Source organism: Neofelis nebulosa, chromosome 11 (assembly GCF_028018385.1).
Source record: "Neofelis nebulosa isolate mNeoNeb1 chromosome 11, mNeoNeb1.pri, whole genome shotgun sequence".
Classification (NCBI taxonomy): Eukaryota; Metazoa; Chordata; class Mammalia; order Carnivora; family Felidae; genus Neofelis; species Neofelis nebulosa.
The window spans coordinates 85,021,234-85,027,013 of record NC_080792.1 but is presented as its reverse complement, the minus strand read 5'-3'; the positions used below and the strand labels follow the sequence as shown (position 1 = coordinate 85,027,013).

Here is a 5,780-nt window from a genome sequence, read left to right as displayed (position 1 = left end):
TTTTCTACCTGTTTCCTTGTTTATGTCCTACTGATTCAACTGAATCAAGATTAAGTCGGGGGGGGGGGGGGGGCGGTGAACAAAGGATAGACAATGTCATGTCAATGTCATAGACTACTACAAAGCTGTTAAAACGGATGTTCTCAAAGACGGGAAAAAGGCTGAAAAAGAAAACGTAGGTAATGGGGAAAACACAGTAAACATGACCATCTATACAGCATGATTCTGATGCCACAATATATATATATATATATATATATATATATATATATATATATATATAATATTCTTTTTACTCCACGGATCCGTATCGAGTGCCTGCCGTGTCCCAGGCAGTGGGGATACAGTGAGGTATAAAACAGCCCAGCCCTGCTCTCCTGGGGCTCTCAGTGGAGTGGGGAACTGACAAAAGTAGCAGGTGGCTAACGAAATCACTCCTGGGAGGAGGTAGGAAGTGGTCCGCAGATGTTTATCAGGCATCGGAGGGAGGCAGGAGCTCCAGGGCTTTCCTAGACATGATGACATGCACTGCTTTCATAATCAGAAAAATAATGCGTGCGCCCTCCAGTCTCTGAAGGCACTGCTGGCCTTTGTGGCTGGCGCACGGCCTCCGGGTAGCCCTGGAAGACAGCTGGGAAGACAGCCACGACCACCCCCCTCCACTCCCCTCACCCCTGCCTGTTGGCACCGTTCGGTGACCTTGGTCTCTTGTTCGCTTGTTTGGTGGTATTTTACACACTCGTCTTATCTCTTAAATGTCAGGGACAATGTCTGATTCATGCCGCGCCTCCCACACCGCGTGGCACATTAAGAAAGACTCAGAACGCACTCGCTGGGTTAAACAGAATTCTGTTCTCCTCCAGGGCTGGAATCTGGCCTCTCTCGTCGTGATAATAGTCATATTATTTTTTTACTTCCTTTCTCCCCGCGGCGCCCAGGGTGGCAGCTTAATCAGTGCTGACTTACCCCCTCTCCGCTACACCTCCGCCCCCAAACCGGGGACAGACCCCTCCTCTGGCTCCACAGACCTGTCTGCCCCTCCAGACCTCAGTTTCCCCTCCTGGAAGTGGCACCATCCCTTCTGAGGCCAAGGCTGGGGGCAAGGCGGACAAACCCGGGCCCAGGTTGGGGGTGAGGAGTGCGTTCTTTGTCTCGGGAGCACAAAGCCCCATTTGTGATCGCGGGGCACGATTCTGGGCAGAGAGCCACGTGGGACAGGAGGCAGCGGTGGGAGGAGTGGGCAGGATTCCCAAACCCCTCCTGTGGGCTGGCTGCCGAGGAAGCAGTAGGTCCCCTCCCCCCACAGCCTGAAACACGGTGTCCGGCTGCCAGTCTGACGCCCTGCTTCCTCCTTCCTCGGCCCTTCTCCCTAAGGTGGCCTCCCCACCCCTGCCTTGGAATGGAGAAGTAGGCAGGGGGAGGCCACCCAGGCATGAGATCTGGGGGCGGGGAGAGTGGATATTTCCAGAGCTACAGGTTGTGGCCAAGGGCAAGGCCAGCCTAGAAGTTGTGTCCTGCTGTCACTCAGCAGCCCGACCCAACCCGTCTCCCAGGCCAAAGGGACAGAGAGGTGGGGGGAGGGGGGCTGGGACCTCTGCCTCAGCAGCGTGACAGGGGAGCCCCAAGAGGACCTGGAAGCAAGGCCCCATTTAAAGCAGAAATGCAAAGGCCTGGGGCATGGAGGGGTTTAGCCTGACCCATCCCATCATCCTTGAATTCTGCACACCGACAGACAGACCTTTGTTCTCTTGTAGGAAGAAGCCACATCCTCCTGCCTCGGGGCCTTTGCGCATGCTGTTCTGTCTCCTTGGAATACTTTTCCTTTCTTCTTCTCACCCCTCTTTATCCTTCAGGTCTGGGTTCACATGATACTTTCTCAGAGAGGCTTCCCTCCCTGCTCCTTACACCCTGGGCTTCTTCCCCTAGGCCTTCCAGAGCATAATGACATATTTGCAGTCATTTGAGGCCTCTGACCTCCCCATCAGCCTGTATGTCCCATGTGGGCAGGATTTGCCTTAACCACTGTTGTGCCCTCACACGGTGCCTGCTACAGAGTAAGTGCTCAATAAACATCTGTCCTCCCGGCCCCCCCCCCCCCCCCCCGCCGACACACCCAAACAAACCACCTCTAAGGGAATAGAGATTAAAAAGGGAAGGACGCCTAGCAGCTTCCAGATGAGGACACCCTCCGAACAGGAAAGGAAGGGAATGGAGCCTGAGGAGGGAGAGATCCAAGACGGGCTCAAGGGTATCTGAAGTGCTGTAGTTGAGAAGGTGGGCTCCACGTCCAGATGGCCGAGTTCAAGTCCCACCTTGGGCGTGACACGTCGCAGGAAGGAAAAAGCAGCAGATCGGACCGTCAACGTTTGAAACTGTTCTTTGCGAGAGACCACGTGAAGAGACTGAAAAGACAAGCTACAGCCTGGGAGAAAATACGCAACAGAGGTCTATCTGGAACATCCAGACGTGTATCTAGAATATATATAAAGAAGTTCCCCAAACCCAACGGCTAAAAACAATTCATTAGAACACAGGCGACAGATGCGGAACTGATATTTGGCCGAAGCGGAGACACAGATGGCAAAGAAGTACGCAAAAAGATGTTCCTCATCATTACAGCCAGTAGAGAAGTGCAAAGACCACAAGGAGACATCACTGCACCTATCAGAATGGCTAAAACAAAAGTGGCGAGAATAGCGAGGATGAAGAAAAAACAAAACACCGGATCACTCGTGCATTGTCGGTGGGAATATGGTACCACCACTCTGGAAAAGACTATGGCGGTTTCCTTAACAGTTACGCTCACGGGCATCGATCCCAGAGGAGTGAGAGCTTCCGTTCACGCAAAAACCGGGACGTGAATCCTCACGGCGGCTTTATTCGAGAGAGCCCCAAACTGCCAAGAACCCAAATGTCCTTCTACCTGAATGGTTACACTGTGGCCATCCATCCCGCGGCAGGCTACTCAGCGATCAAAAAGAATAAACACTGATGCATGTAGCAAGTAGGATGGGTCTCCAGAGAACAAAGCGGAGTGAAAAAGCCAACCTCAAAGGTTACATACTGTACAATTCCACGTAGGTGACATCCTTGACGTGAGAAAACTATGCAGATGGAGAACAGATAAATAGTCTCCAGGGGTTAGGGAGGCAGGAGGGAGGGAAGGGGTCCTGGCTATCAAAGGGCGGCATGAAGGATCCCAGCGAGGAACGTTCTGCAGCTTGACGGTGACCGTCACAGGGGTCCACATGTGATAACTTTGCATAGGACTAAATACACACACGCATGAGTGCATGTAAAACTGGGAGATCTGATTAAGGCTTGTGGATTGTATCGATGCCAATTTCTTGGTTGTGATACTGTGCGGTCAGGTGCAAGATGGAACCATCGGGGAAAACCGGGTGGAGGGATATGGGATCTGTCTGTATTACTTCTTAAAATTTTTTTTCAATTTTTTTGTTTATTTAATTTTTTTTATTTTTGAGGGAGGGAGAGAGAGAGAGAGAGAGAGAGAGAGAGAGAGAGAGAGAGAGAGAGAGACGGAGCATGAGCTGGGAAGGGGCAGAAAGAGGGAGACACAGAATCCGAAGCACGCTCCAGGCCCTGAGCTGTCAGCACACAACCCGACGCGGGGCTCGAACTCACAAACCATGAGATCATGACCTGAGCCGAAGTCGGTCTCTCAACCAACCTGAGCCACCCAGGCACCCCCAAATAAATACACTTTAAAAAAAACAACTTATTTTTTTAAAAATGGTACAGCCGGGGCGCCTGGGTGGCGCAGTCGGTTAAGCGTCCGACTTCAGCCAGGTCACGATCTCACGGTCCGTGAGTTCGAGCCCCGCGTCAGGCTCTGGGCTGATGGCTCGGAGCCTGGAGCCTGTTTCCGATTCTGTGTCTCCCTCTCTCTCTGCCCCTCCCCCGTTCATGCTCTGTCTCTCTCTGTCCCAAAAATAAATAAAAAACGTTGAAAAAAATTTTTTTTTTAAAAATGGTACAGCCACTTTGAAAAAAGTTTGCAGTTTTTCAGTTAGACACATACTTACCATATGACTCAGCAATCCTGCTCCTACATATTTATACAGAGCAGAATGAAAGCTTATGTTCACACAAAAATCTGTCCATGAATACACAGGCTCTATTTGTCATTGCCCAGAACCAGAAATGACCCAGCGGGAGGCTGAATAAACAAACCATGGTATACAATCAAATACTACTCGGCAATGAAGAAGAATGAATTATGGATACACCCATCAACAGGAATGAATTTCAAATGAACACTTCTGGTTAAAGAAGCCAGACTCAAAAGGCTACAAAGTATAGAATTCCATTTCTGATATTCTGGAAAAGGCAAAACTATCAGGATAGAGAGCAGGTCAGCGGTTGCCAGGGGCTAGGGTGGGGACAAGGGTTAATTATGAAGAAGCATGGGGACTTTTGGGGGTGATGGAAACATTTTGTACCTTGACTGTAGTGGTGATGACCCATGACTTTCTGCATTTGCCAAACCCATAGAACTGTACGTGAAAAAAAAAAATGAATTTTACATTATGTAAATTATACCTCAATATTTTTAAACCAAGAAAAAAATTAGGTCGTGTAGCTTATAACTTCACGTCAATGTATGCAGAAAGATATATGTGCAATTTAATGCAAAATGATCCAAGAGAAAATGTACATTATTTTAGCTCCTTTCTAAAAATATGCCCTCAGGGGCGCCTGGGTGGCTCAGACGGTTAAACGTCCGACTCCGGCTCAGGTCATGATCCTGCTGTTTGTGAGTTCGAGCCCCGTGTGGGGCTCTGTGCTGACAGCTCGGAGCCTGGAGCCTGCTTCCGATTCTGTGTCCCCCAGTCATGCTCTGTCTCTATCTCAAATATAGATAAACATTTAAATAAACAATAAATAAACAAACAAACAAACAAACAAATAAATAAATAAAAATGTGCTCAGACAAAATGCTTAGGAGTGCATGGTTTTTCCTAACAGTGTTATTCTGCAATGAGAAAATATATTTCTTTACACGAAAAAAATTACTTAAAACAGAAAAATAAAACGATCGAAAGCACAGACGATGAGATGCTAGCGTGTATTATTTCTGGGTGGAGGACCCATGGGTATCTGCAGTTTTGGTCTGGGCGGTTTTCTCTAATACCGTCCCCCAGGGTGCCGTTTTTAGGAATTAACTTAGACATTGCATAGAAAGCGCTTAGCACAGTGCCTGAACAACAGTAATCGCTCAAGGTATGTCAGCTCCTCCCCATCCCCCAAATCTGGGGCTCCTCCAGCCCGGCCTCCCCTGGGTGGTGCTGATCTCCCTTAACCACACTGGGAGCTCCACGAGACTGGGCCAGGGTAGCCCCATCCCCAGCAAAAGGTGTTGACCCTCGGAGGGATGGAACGTAGTAGGCCCTCAGCACTTTGCCAGGGAGTGAATAGCCCTGCCCAGGACCTGGCAAACAGTGGGTGCCCAATAATTACTCTTTGAACAGACAACTAACCGTTACAACCATGATCGAGGCGTCCCGTCCCATCCCACCCGGCCGGGAAGAGGCTTGACCAGACATGCGGCACCAAATGGGTAAATTTTTGGCTGAAGGACCCACCTCCTCTCCACTGCACCCCAGTTTACATTGGGACTTAAAGCCGTCTCTGGAATAGGCAGAGTCTGCTCTCCGCCCTACCCGCCTTGGGTGGCCCCCCGCCCTCTCCCCTCCCAGGATGGACTCCTGAGGCCTCAGGCCGGCCGTGGAATGTTGTGTGGTTGGTTGCCCCGGCAA

The 5,780-nt window shown here is 50.0% G+C and overlaps 1 long non-coding RNA gene across 1 annotated transcript; it reads right to left on the bottom strand.

Moving 5' to 3' along the window:
- Positions 1 to 301: 301 nt before the first annotated feature.
- Positions 302 to 5,747, bottom strand: LOC131489327 (uncharacterized). Its single transcript, XR_009250487.1, has 3 exons — positions 5,607 to 5,747; positions 4,464 to 4,517; positions 302 to 509 (listed from the first exon to the last, which is right to left on the bottom strand). It is a non-coding gene; the product is annotated as an uncharacterized LOC131489327 (long non-coding RNA).
- Between the last annotated feature and the right edge of the window lie 33 nt (positions 5,748 to 5,780).